Source organism: Choloepus didactylus, chromosome 10 (genome assembly GCF_015220235.1).
Source record: "Choloepus didactylus isolate mChoDid1 chromosome 10, mChoDid1.pri, whole genome shotgun sequence".
Taxonomy (NCBI): Eukaryota; Metazoa; Chordata; class Mammalia; order Pilosa; family Megalonychidae; genus Choloepus; species Choloepus didactylus.
The window spans coordinates 38323158-38348496 of record NC_051316.1 but is presented as its reverse complement, the minus strand read 5'-3'; the positions used below and the strand labels follow the sequence as shown (position 1 = coordinate 38348496).

At 40.3% G+C, this 25339-nt stretch overlaps 1 protein-coding gene and 1 pseudogene across 1 annotated transcript in view; one reads left to right on the top strand and one right to left on the bottom strand.

Annotated features, from left to right (window-relative positions):
* The window catches only part of GNAQ (G protein subunit alpha q), a 307686-nt gene that overhangs the window by 117069 nt on the left and 165278 nt on the right, over positions 1–25339 (bottom strand). The gene's annotated exons all lie outside the window — the stretch shown is intronic.
* On the top strand, positions 397–4908 carry LOC119505055 (annotated as a pseudogene).

Genomic DNA, 25339 nt, shown 5'->3' with positions numbered 1-25339 from the left:
AAAAAAGCCCAAAGCTTTCAGCATATATTAAAAACAGCATGGCCACAGAGAAATGATTGGCAATGGCACAATCATCATTCTGCAATTTTCACACAATAAATTGGGTAAAATCACTGCGTAAAATCACTGCAATTTGGTATAAATGCTCCTTTCGGCAATATTTTTCAGAATAGGCATTATATTTTATTCCAGTGTTATTTTTCCCCCTTTTTTGCCCCCAACTTAGTTACATTCTAGACTTTTTATTTAAAAGCAATCTATGATAATCATTTATTTGTTTTAGATTTATCAAGGACCATATCCAATTATTAACAAATAAAGTCATAAATGAATAAGTGAAACAAATAAATGATGCCAGCTTTTTTTAAAGACAAAGATTGACAGTTTAAGGTTCTCCAACATACGATCTTCAACAAGTGAAAGACTAGTGACTAGGCAACCTTCTTAACGTTGAGATTTTATTTCAAAACCCAAGGAGAAACTAAGTCATAGGTAAATTCTTAATTATAGGAATGCTCAGTGATTTCTTGGTAAGATAAGGCTACTGTACCCTGTTTTTTAAAGATGGGAGTACCCTCTCCTGTCCAAAAACATGACTTTGGTTATGTTTATCAGGAAGTTATGCATGATATATGCAAAGTCACTAAACATGAGAAAAGCCTTTTCACACATCTGCAGGTTCATAGCTTAGAAATCATGTAATAACTATTTGGCCTGGGAGTTTCATTTTCAATAAATCAAATCCCCCTAGAGGGACTTCTATGCCATAAGAAATCATATTAAGTTGAACTCCTTGACTGCCTTTCCCCCACAGAGAGATATCATCACATTTCAACAGAGAACTGGAACATCTCCCACCCACCCCCACCCCCCAGCCCCTAGCTCTGGCTTTTCTCAATTCTAAAGCTAACTATTCTCGTGGTGGGACAGTAATATCTGCTAGCCTTGTACTGGGACAGTAGCTACAACCTAGACTTCAGTGCTCTAATTGTAGTGAGCAGCGGTAAAATGGAAACCAACGAATGAATTCCCTCTTTATGGCCTGATCAGTCCCAACAGAACAGTGTGAGCAGAACGGCACAGATTCAACAAACAACATTCCTTGGCTAGGAAAATGGATCCGGTTTTCATCAAAACCAGTTTAGACATGCTATTGCGTGGAATGCAGGAACAACCCCAATTGATATTTGGGGATGAAAAACAACTGTGTTTTAGAGAAAAGAGATTTTCTTAATTGTGATTGCTATTTGCTATGTTTTGGAGATGATTATGTTTGTTGAAGACTGCCTAGAGAAACAGAAAAATTAATAAATATATATCATCTTGTTCAAAGCGTGCTTTCTAAGGGGGGGAGTGATGCCGGAACACACCAAGACATTCCCCACATGCTGGTGACCCTGGGCCTTGGGATTCTCTCCTTCTTGGCAGGATGGCTCCCTGGCCACAACTGAGACCTCCAGTGTGCAAAACCCAAGCTGAGTTAACTTTAGGGTTCCTGGGATACACGATGAGTCTGTGTATCTTTTGCAAGGCTCTGATAGGTATGTTCACCATCTGCCAGGTTCCTAGGATTCCAGGTGTAATCTCAATGTAAAGATATCCATTACTAGAAGTACCACACTAGCCCACAATTTCTATTACAGCAATGTCAGCATAAAAGTGCCAAACTATATCACCACCTTGTGCTACCCCCTTCCCTCCATCCCCACGGAATGGGTTAAGTCTTTGAGTACAAAGCACTGGGTTTTATTATGCATGTCCGCAGAAAGAAATATGCAAAAGTAGAGAGTTAGATTAAGGTGTGTGTAATCTGGTTATATTTTTCTTTAATGTATGCTTGTTTTTTTAATGATACAATTTGAGAGATTAAAAGCTGGATTTTACTAAGGCTGGATATCATTATCTAATATCACTAGTAACCTGCCCTTAAACATAAGGATTTAATGTGCTGCTGAAACAATGTATCTTCTACTTCTTCCTACTCTCCTTTCTGTTCTGCTTTCCTCCCCCTCCAAGGAGGTGAGGGAGTGAGCCATGTGGATATCTGGGGGAAGAGGGTTCCTGGCAGATGGAAAGGAACATTAGGTGGGGAGGGAGGTTAAAGTGTTCCAGGGACAGCAAGAAGGGAATGGGGGTTGGGGCTGAGTAAGTGAGGGGGAGTGTGATAACACCAAGAGAATACACCACTGCAAAGCTGTTCTGGTTTTAATGGAAAGTCAAGGCCCTTTACGAATTATTTCTTTATTCCTCTCACAGATCCCACCAACGTGATCACTAAATAACTGATGATGATCAATAAAGAGGGCACCAGCTGCAAGACCTATTGGACAAGAATTAGCAAACACCCTTGAACAGAAGCATGGGTGGGAAGGACACTGCTAGTACTTTCACAAAGTTGCCCTATGAAGTCAAAGAAAAGTTACCTCAAATGAACCACTTATCCTGAAATTGGTTTTCCAAGTGGAAATAAAAGGAATCCTATGGGGGATCTAAAGGTTTCTTTGGAAATGTAACAAACTCACAGAGATAGGGATGAACTTCCAGGCCACAGTGTAATTTTAGGTAAAATTTGAACAACCATTCCTGGGCCTGTTTCCTGCGTGGGGTTGTGTCATAGATTATTCAGCAGATTTAAGCCAACCAAAACCCTTAGCTCCCATTTGCAGTTCCAGCTCAGCTTTACGAGGTTTACTCGAGAGCCCTGGATAAGTTTGTGACTCAAGGGAACCCTTAAGTGTGGTTTTATTATCGTACCAAAACTTTGCACTGATCAAGCCATTTTGGCATAATCCAGTCGATGCCAAATTCCTTTCCTGCACCTGCCAAGGAGCCAGTAAGGCACACTTGTCTCAGGTCTGATCACGATTCCTTTTAGGGAAACTTGCAAAGACTCTGGGTATTTGGGTTCCTAAGGTATGAAAGAGAACAATGATCTTAGGTTATGGTGACAGCCCATTCCTGGCAGGTTGTGGTGCAGGAATGACCCCCTTAAACATTCACCTGGGAGAAAGCAATGAAAAGTACCCAGAGCTTTACCTCTACCACACCAAATGGCCCCACTCCTGGGCAAGAGGACACCACTAGCACAAACTGTGGAAGAGGTAATGAAGGGATTCTGCATCCTCTTTCCTCTACCACTCCATCCACTCTGGACCTTTCCTCCATTAAAATAAAATAATTTAAAAAAAGATACATTCAAACTGACTGAATGAATCTCTACTTTAGTCTTTGTATTATTTCTCCCAGGGAAATACGTGTTTTAGCTAGAGACAAATGCACAGTGTTAAAATAAACCATCAGAATAAATTCTAATTGGAAGATTTCAGGCTCCAAGCAGTGGCTAGTACATAATGTATCCTTAGTATTCTTAAAAATCACAAATTGTAGGCAAAATTTGGAATTGGAAGATGTGAATTTGAATCTCAATACACTAACTGCTACCTGTGTTCTCATAGGTAAGTCTTTAACATCTCTGAATCTTCCTATTTTTAATCCATACAATTAGAAATTTATAAAAAAATTATTTAGAAGTCTTTTTAAAATTCTACCTACCTCATTATGAGACTATGGAAATTAAGTGGGCTATTATATATGAAATTTTCTAAACTGTAAAGTGCTACTCTAATGTTAAATTATTTTTTAGCATTTCAAGACTGTGACTGGCTAGGAATATAACTCAATAAACTAGAGATTTGAAAACAATCCATTTTTGCAGGAGCCCTTGGTTCAACTTCATGTCAGAAAATCTAAAATAGTATTGCATTTCTTCATCCACTGGTAGGATCTATTGTTTGCTTCTTGTAATAAGTCACTTGCAAGTGTCAGAAACAATTTTGGATCTAATTTGGAGCTGGGCCTTCCTCTTTTAAACAAAGTTCTCTGGTGGCGAATTCTTTCAGTGTATTATTTCATTATAGACTTGGGATGGAATAATGGAAATCCCTTACAATCCATCTGACATCAAAAAGAGGCATAGGTTAAGTTGGTAAATACATGCTGACAACATTTGAAAATCTACTGAGTTCCTTTGTGGATGTTATTTTTAAAAGTAGTTTAATGTGAGGAGGTTTATGGCCTAATGATAACTCCCAAAGTTACTTTACAGGAAATAATTTCAACTTCATTGCTCAATGATAGGGCTTGTATCTACCCTCTGCATCTGTCCTTCCCTCTTAGTAATCAGAAAGATGACCTTCTCATTCAGAAACATTGAAAGAAGCAAATATGCTTACCACAAAAAATTAAAAGTATGAACAATTTGGAATGGAAGAACAGTGATTGCTATGAGAAGTCATTCCACTTGAAGAAAAAGAGAGGTAGCTTGGGAGATCCAAGAGCAGAAATATCACGGCTGGTCCAATAAGAGGGTCCTAAAAGGATGTGATCATCAACTAAAGAAAGAGGACACAGGTATGGAAAGGAGGCTGGCAGCTCTAAGTAAGCACCATATTGATGTGTATTATCCTTTAAGAATGAGGCACACAGCCCAGGTGTGCTCAAAGATCTACAGAAGGCTCCCATGTGGGTCACAAGGGCAAGCTCAGCCATGAGTTTCTGGAGTTGAGTTCCAACCCGACTGGAAGTTCAGATATGCCAACAACAGCTATTGCAAAAAATGATGTCATGACCAGAAAAGAGGCTTATGTATATAGAAAAGTGTGATGGAAGAATTGAAGAGGAAAATTGATGAAAGTGAAATTACCAAAGAGGATGGTGCTTTGTGGCCTCCTCCTGACCAAGCAGGCCATGGGAGATGAATGCATTTCTTTCACAACATCAAAAATTGGTTCCCTTATTGGTGTCAATCAGTCCAAGGATCTGGAAGGCTTACAAATATTTTATTATTTTGTCCAGGGCCTTAAGTGTTTGGTTCCCAATCTTACTGGATTACACTTTAAGTCAATCTAGATTGAAAATGGATGTGGATGTGAGGAGGTGGGAGTAGTGTTTTTAAATTCCCATTATCAGGAAATTTTTGTGCCTATCAGGGAAATATTTTTTACAAATTATAAATGATTTTCTTTAATAACTATAGGATACAGATATATATTTTAATCTATGGACAGGTTCATGGGCCAAAAGCATCTTACAAATGTGTTGTCTGGGCACACTTGGTTGGCTTGGTTGATATTATATGAAATATTGAAATAAATTCCAACATTAACAATGTGGAAATTTCACATAAAAATCCTGATTTCTGCCTTCTCTGGAAAAATCAGGAGATGTGGCAAGTCAGGGCCCACAATTCCACAAAGCAAGAGAGGGCTGAAGCTGAGTTGCAGCTGCCCCCTTTCAATGAACATGCACTTTCTAGTCTGGTGCAATTGCTTCAATCCCTCACACCCAACCCACTTCACTTATTTAACTAACCTGCAGGCCTGCGGGGATTTGAATTGGTTTTGCCCAGCTAGAAGAACAAGCTGGTTGAGAGAGGCTGGTTCTGACCAAAGAAAAAAGAAAGGATTGAAGGGGTGAGATCTTTATGGGTGTGCAATGGATACAAAGAGGCTTGAGTGTGATCCTGGGTAGGCAGGAAACACCTTCCAAAGTAAGAGGAAGCCAGAGAGAACTGTTAGAAGGTAAACAGTATAGATAGATAGGATAGGGAGCAGGGAGATGGTTGAACTGTCCATGCCTCTAATTTTCTCCTTTATATAAAGAGCAAATGCAGCAGAGAATAAAACAGATGTCCCTTTAACCTAATTATAGCAAATAAGGCTCTTTTCTCTGGTTAATCTTCCCGTGGAGAAGAACATCCTTAGACCCTCATATAAATAACATTTTTATAATGTTTTAGAGTTAGCATTTTAAACACATTGTTTCAGGTATTCCTAAACCACAATTCTTTGCACTAAACTAGGCAAATATTATTATTGTGTGTTACAGATGAAGAAACTGAGGCTCAGAAACTTTGCCAGGAATGGAATTCAGGTTAGACTTTTCCACCTCACCCATGGATTCACTGCCCCTGAGCAGTGACCTATCCTGTACTGAAAGGAAAGCTGGGCAACTTCAAACTGCCTGGAACTGAGGTCGCTGAGATGCTACCAATGCCAAGCCAGTGATTTAGGGAGGTTTTTCCCTTACTAGGATATTTTTTCTCTGAGCAAATCCATCCTCAAAACTCAGACCGCCAGGGGTTTGCTCAGCCTGCTAGGCAGTGGTCAGTTATGTCTAGAAACATCCCTTATTTGTTCACGAAAGTCCTACAAATATTTTGGCAAATAAATTCAGAAAGCCGGAAGCGCTAATTATTAGGCAGAGACAAACCCACAGTAATAACATAAACAACAAAGTGCCTTTTCAGCGCTGCTATTCAATGTGCCTTCCTGTTGCCAGTGCCACGAAAAACACGATGGGAATGGTCCAGGGGAGAGGGACCAGGAAATGACTCCTTTAAAGACCACGTCCTGTGGGCAGAGTGTTGCCTTACGATTTGCTACAGCAGATATCAAAAAGGAAGGGTGGGTAGTATAATTTGCAGAGAGAGAAACATGGTTAAGGTAAAAAAAAAAAAAAAGGAGCCCCTTAATATGTTTAAGGTGGAGCACTTACAATCAGCTCTTTTAAATAGATGAGCTTCTTTTACACTTGGGAATGAACTGAGTGGAGAAATAAAATGAAGCTTTTGCTCCACGAAGCTTTTTGCAAATACCTGTGAACCAGCCCCTTGTCCAGGCAAAAGCCCATATAGGCTTTGCACACAGCGGGGTCACCGTGGGGCCTAAAATCCAGCCTGAATTCTCTCACCAAGCTGCCTGCCTCACTCAGCCAGGAGGAAGCTCCTTTTTCTAATTTGTCTGCCCAGGGGCATGGAGACACCTTTTCTCATTTGCACAAAGGCATTCTAGATACTGGCAACAGCCCTGAACCCAGGCAAAGGTTTGCCTATTTCAGCTATCTGGCCCATCAAGACTAGAATGCATTAGGCAACCTAGTCATGATAGATGCCAAGGATTTCAGTGCTAGCTGTGCATGACCTTAAACAAGTCATAAGTGAGCTTCTGCTTTATTTTCTCCACCTGGAACACTGAGAACTGCCCCACCTGCCCCTCTCTCCTTGGGGCCATTACAAATCCACTGCCGTAAGCAGCATCGTGCTTCTTTCTTCACTGTGTGCAGTAACACCCACCGCAGAGCTTTCCCATATACAACCATCAGTATATGGTAGAGACTATATATTCAGTGACATGCTAAGTGAAAAAAGGACTCCCTGCGCACTTGAACAGGGCAATTTTCACTTCCCCCAGCTAATCACACACCTTCATGTGTCTGGATTCCAGACACTCTAGCCGATCTTCAAGCCATTTCACTGGAGTCTTATGGTGCAACTCTCTTAACAAGCAACTCCATTGCTGGCAACTCCGAGGCAGCTTTTAAAACCTCACATTGGCAACTTTCCCCTGACAGACTGCTGGGATACAGACTCCCAGCCAAGCTGCAGGAAAGCTGGCAGCTCGCTACCTCTTCTAGACTTGGCTTGGCCAGGTCAACTCCGGAACAATTGGTCTCAGTGCCTTCTGAGATGACAATTAATTAGTGTGGTGGGAACCAGGCACGGTCTGTCCGGGGAGCCTGTGCCATACTGAGGGCTGCGGCACTGGCCTCGCATCAGATCGATGCCTGCACCATACAGTGCACTGGGGAAGGCTTCTGGCCTCTCACAAGGCAGCCTGGAGGAGCCCCGAGCATGAAAGGCCTTCCAAGGCGTTCTTTGTCAGAGGAAAGGAAAAGGAAAAAATAACAGCACCATTACAAAATCCAACTCAGAACGAGAGAGAACTATTCAGCAGCAAAATGTAGTATGTCGCAGAAGATACCATTCTAGACATTATAAAGGAGAAAAGGACAAATGCTTCATTGAGAAGTGCCTCAGAGCAAGGCAAGAAGAACCTGTGGTGACAGGGATCCAGCCCCATTGAGGAAAATTCGAGCTCAGTGACAACATCCTTAGCATGCTTTATTAAGCACTAGCACCAAGTGCATTACTCAACACACTGTGAATGAGAACGCATGAGTCACTGCAGAGCCACCCCCTCCGCCCTTACTCTAGCCGACAGCAAAGGACACCACTTATTTAACTGGAGGAGAGGGTGACTGATGACTCCCCAGGGCTTTCCAGAAAGGAGCATAATATCTCATGGCAGGGACAGGTGGATTAAAACAGGACTCTCAATCTGAGCAACCTAAAATTCTTTTAAAAGGTAAAAAAAAAAAAAAAATAGTAGTCTTTTACAAAAGAGTATACACACTTCAGAGTGTACCACTTCTCCTGAGCTACAGACAAAGCCTTGATGCTGGAGTGGGGTGACAGGTCTAAAAATAAGTAACCTTCGTTTGACCCAGATCCCATGGATTCTAAAACATAAAACCCTGATCCCTTACCTGCCGGGGCTATCTGTTTCCCCTCCCAGCCAAATCCAATTACAATGGTCATCCACATTGGCTTTTCTACCTGTTCCCCCCAGAACTGCTCTGGCTAAATTGTCAAATCCAATGAGCTCTTTTGAGTTTTTTTCTTACTCATCTTCTTTTCAGCGTTTTATAATACTGACCATTCCCTGCTTAAAACTGTGTTCCTCTATGATTTTCTGACACTACTGTCTCTAATTTCTCTAATGCCTTCTTGAACTTCTTAGCTGAGCTTATTGGGATTGCATAAAAGAATGTTCTTGTTCATGGGAAATGTATATGTGAATTATATTGTTTGTTCAAGGATGTGTGCAGCTAGCTCTCATATGTTCAGAAGACAGAGCAATAGATGATGGATGATAGGGAGGGAGGGAGGAAAAGAAAGAAATGGTGGTGTAACAGGATGTTAAAGTTGGTGGATCGGGGTATCAGGGTAGGGGGGTCGGGGTATGCTGGAGTTCTCTGTATGGGGTTTGTATTGTTTTTGCAACTGTTCCTGTAAGTTTGAATTTATTTCAAAATAAAATTAAAATAAAAAAAAATTCCTGTAATGCCAGTAGCACCTTACCTTTCCAGCTGGGCTCCCGGCCAGTGTTTCCAAGTGTCTGCTGGACACTCCTGCTGAGGTCCCCAAGCACTTCACCCCAAGCAGGCACCACACCCTGCTCCTCATGCCTCCCCCACAAAGCCGGTCTCCCTCCTGTTTTATCTGTTGGGGTTAATGGGGCCCTCATTCACCCAGTCCGTTTCTGCCAGAAACCTCGGACAATCTTGGCTCGTCCCCGTCTTCGCATTCCCTACTTCCAATTTATCATCAAGTGTTTTCAGTCTACTTCTTTTTCACTCTCAGGTTGTTTCCCTCCTCTCCGAGTCCAGCTCCACTGCCTTGGACATAGACTTCATTCTGTCTTACTTCCACACTCACCTTCCTGCTTTGGCAAGACCCCTTTCAAATCCATCCTCCACAGTTATCAGATTACTTCTCAGAAACACACCCCAATTGCACTCACCTACCTAAAATCCTCCTCCAGTTCCCCGCTGTCTATAAGACAAAGTATTTCCGATTTGAACCCTGTGGAACTTCCTCACCTTCTTGCCTCCCACTCTGTGCCTTCAATCTTAACCACACAGACCACTTTCAGTTCCCCATGTTTTCTCTCATGGCGTTCTCTTTATCTTGCATGCTCCTTGTTCATCCCTTCCACTGCTCTTTGTCCTCCACGACCAAACTGGAATGGCTCCTTTTCTCTGAAGCCTTTCCAACCCCTCCCTTCTCTTTATTCCCACAGCAAACTACATCTCCATCGCTGTGTCTGTCTCACTTAGGCCTGTCAGTTCCCTTAGAACAGAGACCAACACTTTTCTTTTCTCTCTGCCCCAGCTCCTGTTAAACTGCTTAGTGTCTCATCAACAACCAGTTACTATTTATGGGATAAAACAGAAGAAATCACTAGACTTTCACTGGGGTGTGTAAAATCATATACCCTCATTCCATACAAAGATGTGTTTGTGAATGTACGCACACACATTTATTTTAGCCAACAAGAATTTTTCTTAGAGAAGAAAGAAAATCCAGCAAAGTTGTATGACTTGCCTAAAATCTAAGAGGAAATGATTGACTCAGGTTTTCAAGATAAAGCACCTAAACATTTTCTCTGTGAAAAAGTTCCTGAAATAAACCCTTCATAACAGGATGCATATTGTGTTGGACATGCCAGCCCTCTTACCCCTGCATGGTGTAAAATGTACAATGATAAGTCTTCTGATGGGTGTCATTACCTGGGTCATCTGGATGTTTTTGTGTGTGGGCCAAGGTCTGTGGTCCCTAGAAAGGAGAGTTGCCCCTATACTCTCAGGTCATTTTTGTCCTAACACTGGGCATTGAAAAGAACCCAAATTCAGAAGGTCAGGTGAATCGACATCATGCCAATCTGAAGTCAAGTCACTGTTCCAATTGTTCTCTTTTTGTTTCTACTCCAAGCCTTTCTTACATACCTCAGGTTGAGTAACTGTGTCTCTGCCTGGTCCTTCCTGCCAGTCTCCACCTTGATAACCTCCCTGCAGGGCTGCCCCGCCCTGGGGATTAAACGTGCTAGCAGCAGCATGTTGTGGGGAGGTTTCTCTGCCTACTTGGTGACTGCTTTACTTTAGCTTGCTACAAAGACCCCCTCTTCTCTCTACATCATTGTTTTTCAGTCTCATGTAAGGGACCCACGGATACCAAACGAACAGGCATCTCCCCTTCAATTTATTGCTTCAGAAGAAGGAGGGTTTTTTTTGGGGGGGGGAAGGTGGAGGAGCTTAAAAGGTTTTCTCTTCTAGCTCTGAGTGAACATCAACAGATTCCTGTTCTTATCAACCAAGTGCTTAAGTAAACAGAGAAGGTGCCAAAGTCAATAGGATATGGAAAACGAAATTTTGCTGGAGATTATTTGCAATGGGGATCAACCACTGACATGGAATCAGGAGTTCACACTTTATGAAAAAGAGCAAGGAAGGGAAAAGAGCCAAAACTTCAAAACACAGTGGCAGGGTTGGTTTACCTGCACCTAAGTGGTCAGGCAAAGGCTAAACTTTCAAATAACAGAATGGTGTGTCCTCCTCACCCTGGAAGGAATGCTCTCGTTTGCACACACAGGGAGACAAACACTCCATTCTGCCACCCTCGTGTCAATAAGCAGTCCGCTGTGCCACCTGACCACTTCACCCACTCAGGGCAGGCCCCTCTTTGCCTGGACTCAGAGCCTTGAGGCACAAGCGCTTTGGCAGAGTGATGAGGAAAGGAGGTGGAGGGCGACTGTGCAGCAGAATAACCACGGCAACACACGACCAACCCAATCTTCCCGGCCAGACCCCCAGAGCCCCCGACCCCTGCCCCTGCCCCTTACTCCCAGAGGCACAATCGCCACCCTCCACCATCAGCAGGATTCAAATGGCTCTTCCAGCCCTTCAGGGTCAGGAGGATTTATACTACTTTTTCCAGGATTGCACACATCATCTGCAGGAAGCATCCCTGCTAAACTCTGGGGTTAGTGATGACTCCTAGCACAGTGCTCTTCTACTACTGTTATCCCTCGTTCTTCAAAACACAGAAACTTTCTTACAGGCTGCTCAGGATCTACTGCTGTCTGACAGTGAAACCTTATAGTTTTATATTTGCAATTATATCCTGGTCTTGTATTTACAATTATACTTTCTCTAAGGAGCTGAAGGAAATTGACATGGATCCCTCATTAGTACTGATGGTGGGGAAGAAGTGATTTCATCTTCATTTTATCAGTGGGGAAACAGACAAAATAAGGTTGAAGGAGTATTCCTGAAAACCCTAAAGAATACCCTGGACTCTATAAATGTTTTACCTGGAAAGTTTATCTTTCCAGAAACTTAAGGCCTCCAGATTGTTCCTATGCCAGATAAGCCCTGAAACCCAGAGGCATCAGTCTCTCCAACAACATCAACCAGTTTCATCCTCCTACCGCATAATATCGACACCCCTTTTCAACATGAAGAAGTCAGAATGGCCATTGTCCACATAGCCCTGAAGATTGAGAGAATGATCAAATGAGAGGGAGGAGTGCAACAGAGGAGATAGGATTCTACAAATTATTATGACTACTGAATCATTATACAGATATTTCTTTTTTAGTCTCTAATGTATTAGAACAGCTAGAAGGAAAATACCTGTAATTGTAGAACTGTAACCTATAATATACTTTGAAATTTGCTCTATAGCTACTTGTTAAACTGTATTTTGAAATACATCACTTTTCTGCATATATTTCACACAAAAAAATAAAATAAATAAGGTTGAAGGGTTTATACCTAGTAGCCGGTGGTGAGAGACACTAGACAATAGTGGCTCTTTTCACACATATCTTCAAGCATGCACAGATGGAGAAAAGACTTGCCAGTAGGCCTTTTATTTTCCCTTTTCTCTTCCTTTAAAAATAGATGGTATTTTAGAAGAGAAAAAGAGAGAGGTAAAGGTGGGAAAGAACTGTTGTCAACCAAACTATGTCAATAGGAAGAAAATTTTAGAAAAATTTCCACCCATAACAGAGAATTTGTTGGCAGCAGACAGGAGTCAGATCTGAGCTGGAGTTATGCTACTCGATGTCACCTTGGGTATATTTTCAACTGCTTAGTTCCTCATCTGAAAATGGGGTGTGATAACAGTACTGACCTCAAAGGGTTGTTATGGAGATTACATGAAATGATGTACATACATATTAAGAATTGGGCCTAGCACAAGATTCATGTTCAATAAAGTTAGCTCTTACTATTTATACTAGTGGATGAATTTTCAGATCCTTACTGGTAAATGTAAGCATAAAATTATATTTTCAAAACTATTTATCATGAAAGTTAACCATACTCTTAACCAAGAACTCCTGACAGTCTTTCTGACAGCACAGATGGATCAGGAGAGTCACAAAGATTCTAGATTTTGTGTTAAGCCCTGAGAAATCTTGATCAGTTGGCAGTTTGAAAATTAAACCTATGATATGTACATCCAGAAGACACAGACACAGAGTTGCTGGTAAAATACAGAACAGCAGCTACTCCAGTGTGTCCTACTATCCCACTAAATTTCAATTTAGGATCTTTGAAAAAGATGATCTACTAAAAAACTGAAGGCACTATTTCATTAGATAAAAGCAATTACCTTTTATCCATCCTGCCCCATTTCTAAGAATCTTTCCGCTATTACATAAACCACCTAAATGAATTTTGGAGTGCCTCCAGGCAAGAGGACACAGATTGCTTGTAATCTGTTGATATGATAATAATAAGTCATTCTATAAGAAAAAGTGAGTTCAGGGTTCAAACTATTTTCAACCTAAATTGGAAGAATCTCTTTCTGATTTTCACTATGTAACCCAAATTTAGAGTCACTATTTCATACGGGTTACACATCTCCCTGACATCCTGAATAATTTATACATTCTGTAATACAGATACATAAGTACATATTATAGGGGATTTGTGAAGTTAGATTTTGGAAAAGTACTCAGTTGCTGTTTTTTAACCACGTTTAGCACAGAGAAGAATGTGATTAAAACACTATTACAGATGCCACAGCTGAAGAACATTGTCTCATGGGAATAAAAATTATTGCAAGTGATGTTCCCCACTTACTTCTTAGGCATTACAGGTCACACAAATTTCAAAATCAAAATGTTGGAAATACCGGCTCTAGAAATTATCAGGAAATGTTAAAAAAGAAATGAAAACAGGGAAGACATCATGTAGAAAACTAAACCAGGTTAAATAGCATGCGAAGGGAGTTATCTGTTCATTAATTGTTTCAGGTTTGGTTTAGTCATGCTTATTCTTTCTTTCTAAATGGCCCCTGAAGTCAGAAACATATCAGCAAGACGGGAAAATGTCCTATTTTCTCTGCCCTGGACCTGCTCTACGTACAAATGTCTGTACGCCTTTTAAGGAGATGAGGCCAAGCAAGCATTTTTCCTCTCACTCTACCCTATAACCACTGCAATCATGAGACACAAGCTCTACTGGAGCTAATGAAATCCACAGGGAAAAAGATGCAAACAATATAATTTGTAGGTAAGCATGGTATCTAGGATAATGACATCGAACCTGCTTTTCTATTAAGAGAGTATAATTACAAGCCATACGATTTGCTCACCTAAAAGTTCAATGTTTTCTGTGGAATAGGAAAGTTCAGTTTAATTGAAAAACATCACGTGTTCACGGAACAAATAACAAGTCTTTCTGGAAAATGGGCACTTGAAAAACAGGAAAAAAGTGTATCTGACAAAGCTTTGCAAATATTTTATTGATTACTGCCTCTTGTCCAGAAATGACTTTGGTGACATTTGAGGGTACCATTGTACCCCTGCCAAGCACAAAAGAAATTTCACAGATTTGTATAATCGTAAGAATGGTCGGATGGTATCCGAAGTGAAGAAACTGGTCTGAAAATATAAATGGAAATACAGAAGGGAAATAAGAAGAGAGGTGAAAATTGGCATAATGAGGGGGGAAGCAGGAAAAATTAGGATTAAGAAAGAAAAGGATACAAATAAATTAAAAGAAATATAAAGAACATAAGTTAAATATCAAGTAACAGGTTATTTGTAAAAAATTCCCTTCCACACAAAAGAAAAATAAGTAAAAGGGAACAAAAGATCTGTTGGCTTCTTGGCTAGAGATATAAGCTGTGTTTTAAATCATAATCCCAAAGAATGATTTTAAAGGTTTATATTTGATGTTGTTTGGTATCCTTTAAAAACTAGTTCATTATATCGGATCTTTTTTTCTCTTTGAAGGTTAAAATGAGGTCTACTTTGTATGAAAATACAGAACATGTCTATCATTGAAACAAAAATCCCATAGTTAAAATACATTTTGAGAAACATAAGATTATTCACATAAAGAAAACAAATGCTATTAGTGGTGACTTTAATTTATTAAGACATTTAAGAGCAAAGATGCTGAGTTTCAATTTCCTGGTGAAAGTCAGTTCTACTACCTAATAATAAAAATACAAGAAAATGAACTCTAAATAAAAGTCCTCTGTCATTTGCTGTAAATGTCAAGACTGGCTATAATATGACAACTATAAAGGAGGTAATCAATCAGAAGCATCTACTGATACTTGATGGTTGCATTAAACCCAGAAAAATATTTTAATTCTTGTTATAGTTTATGCATGCTTTGGGCAATATATACATACAATAAACCTCATCAAAGGATTGAGAAAATAACACTGGTTATAGCTGTATTCCTGGCACAGGTCTTGGCTGATGGGTTTTGCTGACCAAATACTTGTTGAATGAATGAATAATCTAAACACCATTTATATTTGCTTTTTCATTTTGGCATGGGTAGTGCCAGCTTTTCAATGGAGGGCATTCCTGGCCCTACACAAATATTTTCTTTTTCTGACTGGTATGGGCAGAGGTTGTGGTTGATGGAGCAGCATTTCATTAAAAAGAAAAAACAACTATCAATATTTCACAACATAGACAATTTACAATTGATGTTGTACAACACCTAAGTGATTATTTTCTGATGAAGGACATCCAAGGAGACTGGACCTCACCCTGAACTTCCATTCATATGATATTTTAATTATTACTTTAGTAACACAGATGAAACTCTTTCAACATGACTATGGCAGAAAGGGAACGGACAGAGAAAGATCACCTACCAAAATTAAGAAGTCTTCTTTATATAATTACTTTTAAAATTATGTTTATGATATCTACTCTCAGAACTTTCTAAATGGGTCTGAGTTCCTCCTCAGCAGGCAATTAAAAATTATTCCGGGAATAATTAGCCAGGCTGCAGATCACTTAGGCCTTTTTACTTTTTCAGTGTTTTATCTTGAAAACCAATAGCATGAAATAAATAAGCAACTATTTAAACATGGCCTCCTACCAGCTCTTCTTTTAAATGTTTGTTTAGTTGAAAGGGAATCTTGTGAAGAGGGTGGAAATGATCTGTTGAATCAAAAGGTGCTAAGTACCATCTGGATCCCTAAGTCTTCCAAATTCCCTCTGCCCTGTACCCTCTCCTCCCATCATCACGGAGAACTGAGAGCCGGTGATATCTTGGTAATCACCACCACCTCTAAAACCAGAGAAAAGGTGAGATGTTAAGGGGAGGCAGGGAAGGAGAGTGCAAATCAGACACCTGAGGGTGAAAAACCCAAACCTGGAATTGGGTGAATTCTATCACTGCTGACATTAGCATCTTGCTACCGCAGGTTCCTTTCTCTACCAAGCGTGGAATCTCTGTTGTGAAATTCAATCACGTTCCACGGGCATCTAGGACTTGAACTACATATGTTGGCTTTTGTAGGATCAGCCATGTACAGTTCCCTGAAATACCATTTTAACAATATTAAACTTCTTATCTAGATCTTTGTTTAACCCACAGGGATCCATCCAGATCTTACATGGTACACCTTGTATTCCAATCTAAAAAGATGGAAGGGAGGGAGGAAGGGAGAAAAAGAAAGAAAGAGAAAGAGAAAATTTCTGCCCTGAATGTTAATGCCTGGGAATAAAAGGAGAGACCTTTATATCCTTTTTAAAAGGCCATTTTATTTTCTCCTGTTTAACCTAATGAAAAAAACAATTTATAGGTAAAGCATGTTGAGAAGGCTCTAAAGGCTGTTTTTTTCTTCTGGGTTTGAATTTAGGTTACATATTTCACATAGCATTAGGCTTCTTTTTATTTCCTTACAAACTCCCCCAAAGCATTTTTAAACAGAGCTGTCAGCTCTGTTTGTTCCAGACCCTGATTTACAAAGAGCCCCTGGATGGGACCAAGTAGGAAAGTAACTGCATTTCCATTACAATCCTGCTTTTGAACCTATGAGGAGGAACCTACCCTTCTTGCCTTCCACAGCTGCTTTCTCTGCTCACCCCAGCTCTGGTAAGTGGCACACAAGAGGAGGATCTAAAATTTGGGGGAGGATGACGTTTAGCTCCTGCCCAATCAATCATGGGATTAAATCACCAGCTATGGCAGCAGCTCGTTTTTTTTGTTTTATTCTCCAGTACAGGGATCCTCAATCCAGAGAAGAGACTTTGACCATGGAACCTGGGGGAGCTTTTTAACATGATCCACAACCCCTCCCACTTGGAGACCATCACTGGACACTTACAACCAAGAGTCAATCATAGTAGGGTCTTCGGCTGCTAAAAACCAGTCGCCCTCAGCCATGTGCAGTGACTGCCACACCACAGGTCAGTGTCATCACTTTGCATTGTCCCCTTAATCCCTCTCTCTCAATCAATCTTCTGCTTTTAATATGCCACTGAAACTGCTCTTTCAAAAGTCTTCAAAGGCCTTCTTCTGGTGGCCTTTTCCCAGTCTTTATTTTCCTCTGCAGCACATGACACCATTAACCACCTCTTCCTTCTTGAAATTGCTGTCTTGTTCTCTGCCACCCTCTCCAGCCATATCTCCCTCTCCCCTTTACCTCTTTTTCTCCTCTTGCCAACCCCTATGTGTAATTGTTCTCCTGGAATTCTATGCCCAGGCCATTATTAATCTCTCCACCTTGGCTCCTTTGACCACCTTGGTCATTCCACCGGCTGCAGCTATCACCTGCGTGCAGGTAACACCCAAGTCTTCAGCTTTGTCCAGCCCACTCCCTCTTCAAAGCTCCTGGACTGACTTGTAATGAACTGTTGGGCATTTTTACTCCTACAGCTTGGTGAGGCCTGGGCATCTCGAGTCAATTAACTCATTCCTGCTCTCCCTCTGATTTTCTGTTCCCATCTCTATATTTCTGTCCCATCACACGTGCTACATAAAGCTCAGCTTCTTGAACTTTTTTTTTCTTTTTTAACTTTTAATTTTAGTAACATATATATGACAAGTTTTCCTATTTTAGCCACTTTCAGGTGCACAATTCAGTGGTATTAATTACAGTTATAATATTGTGCTACTATCATCAATATCCATTACTCCAATTTTTCATCATTTCAAACAGAAACTCTGCACCCATTAAGCGTAATACACCCTTCCCCTTTCCCCCTTCCCCCAGAGCCTGGAAACCTACAATCTACCACTTGCCTCTATGAATCTGCATATTCTAGGTATCTCATATAAGCGAGATCATATAATATTGCCCCACACATCAACCACAGTAGCCGAGTCCCGCCTATTCCAACCTAAAATGGTTTCCTCATACTGACATCCCTAATTTCCACATCACCGTGTGAGTAGCAATACTTAGTAACACCTAGAAGTTTGCTCTAATTCCCTTTGGGCACAAGGCCTCTTTACTTGCCATGACTTCTCTATAACACAATTGTGACACTTCACACGTTGCTGATGAATAACAAAAATGAAACCCAAAAACTAAGGGCTATTGAAGGGATATCCTTATACTTCATTTAGAAGAGTTGTCCTATTCATTCTCTTGTTTGTTTTGCTTGGACTACAGAATAAGGTAGACGTGAAATAATGATAAATTTAATAATTTCACTAAACCAGTTTCACACTTTGATCCATTTTACTTGTTTGGCTGCACTAGACATAATTAAAAGAAAGCACAAGTGTAATAAACCAATAGCATAAAACACAAAAATACTATTTAAAAAGCACACCCATTTGTGTAAAGATATTGATTGGAATCTACTTCAAAGAAAAGAAACAATGGTTGCCTTTAACTTAAAGTTTTTCACTCAGCCCTGGCAACCATAAGACCCAAGGTCACGAGATCCAAAGTTCAAGAAAATTAGCTGCATTCTGGATGCTCATCTTGTTTATAGATTTGGACAGACTGTACAACAGTATTTTTTTCAATGGAAGGCAAGAGCTTAAAATGGTATTTTAAAGTTCTTTAGGCTAGGACCAGCCACAGAGAATGCAGTGAAGTATGAGACTGTGTAGGATGGAGAGTAACTGTGTGAACCTAACTGGCAGCTTTATTCTGTCACCGGCCTCAGCAAGCCACTCACAAGTGGCTAGCAAAATTATAATGTTTTACGTTGGATGTAATAAAGTGTGTTGTGATAAAGACATTTTACTTCTTGAGCAAAGAAAAAAATGTCCCTAAATAAATAGACAGACATCTATACTTTATCCTTTATATTAGGAAGGCAAGAAAAGGAATGATTAAGTAAGTGTGGTTTCATTCAAAAATTTCAAAGGAGGCTGATTTTCTATTATTTCATATTTAACAGAAGCCATAAAGTATTTCTAAGACTGAGATGTCACAGCAAGGCATGCCTGGAGCAGAACCGATAATTACTCAGCAGCATTGCCCACCCCATCGGGGCATCTGCAGGCTGGCTGCAGGAGGTTAGCCAGGGTTAGTACCTGGGTTAGGGTGTGAAGAAAGTCCTGCTAGATGCCTGGGTTGCAGGTGCTCCGAGAGCCCACCTTTCTCACTGGTTTCCCTGCCAGGCACTGCTATAGGGAAGCACTTCACATACATTACCACTGATAGCGCCAGGAGCCTGGAGAAGCAGATATTAGTATCCCAGTTCATAGAAGAAGATACTAAGTTTGGGAGAAGGTAAGTAATAAGCCCAGGATTAGGGAGGTATTTGGGGGTGCCTGGGTGGCCACAGTAACTGTGGAACACTACTTGCATTGAGTGGGTGGGGAACAGGAATTCTACATGTTTTGCAATGCACTCACAGACCCCACCCAAGGAAGGACTTTCCTATCCCAAATGTGACAGTGTCCCCATCAAGAAACACTGTGCTATGATGCTCCTGGTGTCTGTCAACGAAGGGAGAGAAACAGCCTGGGGAGGTCTCTGGAGGTCTCAACACTTAATGCCCTCAATAGGCAGCAGTGACACAGGGATGGCAGGGGAACTGCCTGTAACTCTGGTAACCCACCGCAAACATTTCTTTTCACTAGAATGTAACTGCCAAACTGTGGAACCATTTAAAGAAGACTTGGCTAAATACTTGAGGATAACAAAGGGAAAGAAACACAGGCTGAAGTGTGAAATCAAATAATATAGCTTCTCCCATCATAGCTTCCAGCCTTGCTGATGACTCATGGGCACTGATCACTCAGGAAACCATACCAAGACAGGTGGTCTCCTGGGAGTCGTCAAGACCCAAACGTCTACAGTTCCTGTGTGGAATATCTTCAGTTTGCCCCTCCAGGTCCTCCCTCCTCCCCCTTACTCTGCTCTTTCTCCTTGGAGGTCGGCTGGCGTGGACTATGTGTCAGTTGGGCTCCTGTGCCATCCCACTTTCAGGTGGGCTTGGCCAATGGGAGCCCTGGCAGGAGACTGGAGGGCAGGGAATTTATTCCTCTGGCTCTTTCCAGGCGAGATTACCTCAGGCTGAATATATTTCCAACTGAAGTTCATGGCTACATTCAAGGCAACAAACTCCACACATCTCTCACTCTCTGGGGTAGGCAGAGTAATGCTACCTCCTCCAGCCCCGCAAAGATATCTGCATCCTAACCCCGAGAACCTGAGAATGCATGTCCTTACATGGCCAAAGGGAATTAAGGTTGCAGACAGAATTAAATTTGCTAGTCAGCTGACCTTGAAGAGAGTAGCCTGGATCATCCAGGTGGGCCCACTGCAATAACAAGGGTCCTTAAAAGTGGAAGAGGGAGGCAAGAGGACTTTGGAGTGATGCAATGTGAAAAGGGCTTGACCTGCTGTTGAAGATGGAGGAAGAGGCCACAAGCCAAGGAATGGAGAAAGCTTGAAACTGAAAAAAAGGCAAGGAAATGGATTCTCTTCTAGAGCCTCCATAATGGAGTGCAGCCCTGCTGACACCTTGATTTTAACCCAATGAGACCTGTGTTGGACTTCTAACCCACAGAACTGTAAGATACTACACTTGTGATGTTTAAGCCGAGTTTTTGGTAATTTGTTACAAAAGCAATAGGAAACTAATACACTCTCTTTTCAGGTTGCAGTAACTATCCCCTCTCCTCCTTGCAAGTCTAGGGGTAGTAACAGTGTCTGCTACCATATCACTGTGATCTCTTGGTTCCCACACCCTACCTTTGAAAACAGCCCCTTTGTAAAGAAACTCTACTCTACCCATTTTGAGTGTGCTCTTGTTGGAACCCAGTCATATATTCCCACCTTTCACTCTAAGTTGCAAATGGAGCAAAATTTATTAAAACCCAGGACTCCTCTGCATGTCGGTAATTGTCTATTAATTTATTGCTTTTAATGTGACAAAGCCCAAAAGGAGCTTAATTTGCTATCCCATACTACCTCCCCTACCTGAAAGACCACTAAGGCCAGCCATGAAATTCAAGAGTTGGAATCAAGTGAGTTCAAAATGGTAACACTTGGTGTCTACTTTTCAGAACATTGTTTAAAGGAACTGCATGTTATTTCTAATATCTTGGGAATAAAAAGGCCATTCTTTCATTCTTCCTATGCATTTTTTGTGAAATTACAGAACTCATACAGTAAGAAAGTTATTTGCTTCATATTAGGTGTAGCCTAAAATGTCAGGAACTTTCTGGCTTTTAGATGTCAGCATTGGTAGAAAAATGTTATTTCAGGATAACCCAATTAAGATATTGTAAACACCTAACTAAAGTGGGAGTTGGGGGAAAAGCTGAGTCCTCAGAGCCATAGGTGTATAAAATAACACTGTCAACCCTGTAACACATTTATCTGTTGGGGAGAGATGGCTGAGTGGTCATGGGCTGTGATGGGAAGTTTCCTAGGAATGACATCTCACCACAAGGTGCCAAGAGCTCTCAGCTTCTGTGTCATCTGGCAAGTCAATTCTTTCTCTGGATGTTAGTGGTTTTTTTTTCCATCCATAAGAAATTAGATCACCTTTAATATTAACTCCAGCTCTTGTGCTAAAAGTCAATGAGATACTGAGTTGGAAAGTGCTGCAAAATGATAATAAATTGTTGAGTGAGTTTGACTTAATAGTTATTGAAGATTTACTGTGTGCCAGGTGCTATTTCAGGTACATGGAATAAAATGATGATGAAGATACTATCCCTTTCCTTGAGGAGCTTATCTTGAGAAAAAGAACAACACTGAATTGTTAAAGTTGCTATGTTAGATGTTTGTTTGAGGGTCAAAGTGGACACAAACAATTGTGTTTGTTTCCAGTATTCCTGGAAGTGTAGGGAGCAACCATACTTAATAAATTCTGCTTTGTAATAATTATTTACCAACAACTGCTGAAACAAAGTTGGGCAGTGATAAAACAAAACAAACCCAGATCCTCACTGACAAGATGCTTTCTTGGGACAGCTTGTCCATTGTCACTGGCTGCCATGGCTGAGCAAATTATCCAATTATCAGTTGTATATATTAACCATTTTGATGGACAAAATAATCCAAGCAGAAGTACCTTACTAGAAATTTCACACAAGTAACTTCATAGTTGTACACTTAATGAGCTATAAAACGAATACAAAAAGAAAAACTGAGCAGTTTTTAAAATGCAAATTTAACACCACTACCTTGAGTTGAAAATGAATATAAACTTAGAAATGAACTGACATAAAATTTAGTCAACATTTTGTCTAAATTAAAATAAACACTTTTAAACAGAGGCATATATTTCAAAAGAGATCTTCCACTCACAAGTCTAAAGCTGGCTTTTTAAAATTTTTATTGAAACACAGTGGTTGCCAGAAATTTATTATTTTCTAAAGTTTAGTTGATAAAATTAATAAGATGCTTTGCAACTTAAATTGAGAATTAAAAGACGGTCTCCATATTGAATTTTAAAACATTGGAACAATGTAACAATGGAAAATAGAGTTCCTTCAGTAAGAGGGCTGCATTCTGAACATCCTTTCACATCTTTTAACTGTGCAGACATCAACTTTTATCATCCTCCTGGCCGCCCCGCCCCCACTCTTCCCCCTTCACGACTCAGCTCAAACCCCACCTCTTCTGCAAAACCTTGACTGAGCATCCTAGCCACCTGCAAACTCCCCTCTGCACTCAGATACAGCACCGTCTGTGCCGTTCATTTTGGCTTCTCAAGAAGTAAGCACATTTTTTTGTTGGGTTTAACTACCAATTTGTATTCCCTCAACTAAAGGAAAATTCCATAGACGCTGGCACCAGATCTCAGAATTTCTTGTATCACAATTTTTTTTTTTTTTTAACTTTTCTAAACTACTTCCAATCTGTTACTCTGCTCCTTGTAAACCATTTAAAAATCCTCTTTGGATCAAGGCTCAGTATTAATAAAGCAATAAAGGATCCCCAATAAGAACTAGAACTGTGCCATGTATATGGTAGGGGTCTTAATAAAGAGTTATTGATTTAATGGTTCATTTTAAATTATCATTTTAATATTATACAGTAATCTGAAACAAACTCCAAAATGTGTGCATGGGGAAACGTCAAGCAGCAGACAGAGACACAGCGCTCAAACCCACAGTGCTAACTAGTCCCAAACTCCAGTTCCCCCTCAGGCGGACATCAGCCTTCCTTTGTGAATGGGAGGAAATCTGACAACAACTGGGTGTGGAGGTGTCACATGCAGGAGCACACACTCAGGAAGACAATCCTGATTCTAAACTGCGATCTTTCCTGCGGATTAAAACTGTATACCACTGAGAACTGGCACACCCAATCTGGATTACTCCTACCCGCGATATTATGGAAGAGTTCTGGAGACAGGTCTAAGGGAACACTCAGGGATAAAGCTTTTCCAAGGTCCTGTCATCATGAAGCCCCTCTGTAGGGGCTCAAATGCGGTATGGATACAAATCACTTATCAACCTTGACCAATAATTCAGCTTTACAACGTACATCTACATAAAACTGACCATCCCAGAAGCATAAATATTGGCCCTCTCAAGTCTTAACACAGGTAATTTTGCTGAAGGGTAATCAATAGTCATGAATCACTGAAACCTTTACTATTCCTCTGCCAAAGATGCTGTCAGATGCTATAAGGAGAAGCATAAGAAAATGTTTTTTATGATACACTTTAGACTTTATATATATCATGGTATGTAATATGAGTACATAATACATGTACATATACTAAGTAACAGATACATACATAGTACAGAAACAGGAGCAGATTATATTCCTAAACCAAACTAAATCTCAGGACAGCTCTATGGTTAAGCTTTTCAAATAACCCACTCCCTCAACTTCAGTCGTTCTTGGTATGGAAGCTATGTCGTCCATCCGCAATAATGTTTTTCAAACTTTATTGAAATAAACCAAACTTTATACACTAAGAGCCAGAGAATATTTAATGATTTATGGCATAATAATTAATAGACAACTTTAATAAGGACATAGTTTATCAAATTTCTTCTTAAATGATCACATTTCCCAAAATTAGCTTTAAATAAACAACTTAACACTTAAAGAGAAATGGGAATGCTATCTATAATAGTAGACAAGCTGTATTTACTGACCCAGTACATACATTTCATATTGTGAACAACTTTATTTTCAACTGTCTCCCCACTGATTGTTTTTGAAAATATTTATTGATGTAAAATTCGATTTCTGAATAAACTAATCTTGTAAATATCCTTTCTATCCATATTTCTATAGGGAAAAAAAAACCACAAAGAATTGACATTCTGAAGAGGAAATATAGCTGTATAATTTGTAGGATAAGCCTGATTAAATGAAGTCAGAAAATTATATTTTCTACTCTTCTTCAAAATGAAAGCCATTTTCACTCACAGTGGGAGTAACAGCCCTATTGGTAACTGGTTAAGGAAAAACACATCAGGGGAAAGTGTCGTAAAATTAGCAGGTTGTGGTCACCCATGTCTATCGCAGCATTTTAGGGACACATATTTCAAAAACTTTTCGAGATTTAGGAACCTAATCTTTTTGATCAAGAAGGCTAAACAAGTATAATCTGCTGATGGAGAATCTTGAATTCTTCTCTCTTGGGATAGTTTAGTTAACCTAAATTGGTAACTAAACATATTTGCTATGTATAAATGTAGAGATGAAGACAGGAATTAAATCTTCTTAAATACTACTTTAATGTTAAAGAATTTGTGACTGCCCTTGAACACTTCCAGGATAAAATCCAAATGTTCTAAGTCCAGCCTTTAAAATGCTCCTTAAATTGGCCACTTCCTACCTACTAATTTTACTGTTCACTCTCCCCTCACAAGGTCGTGATGGTCCATTCACTTCTTTGCCTTACTGACCAGCCTGTGTTCAAACCCATCCCCTTCTTGGAATATCCTCCCAGCTCCGCTTTGCCCAAGGCCTAACACAGATCCCTCCTTTGCCACCAGCCACCAGCCTTTTCTGACCACTCAAGCCCACAGTGAGCACTGATAATATTTAGAATTTCTCATATATGTGTATACAATTTTAATATATATATCCATAGATACATAAAGATAGATTCTCTTCTATGTAGTGTCTTGAAAAATAGGGACTCTGTCTTTGAGGTCTTGGAATAACCAATAATTGGAAACATGGCTAGGAGAACAGGAGTACTGACTACATCCCTTC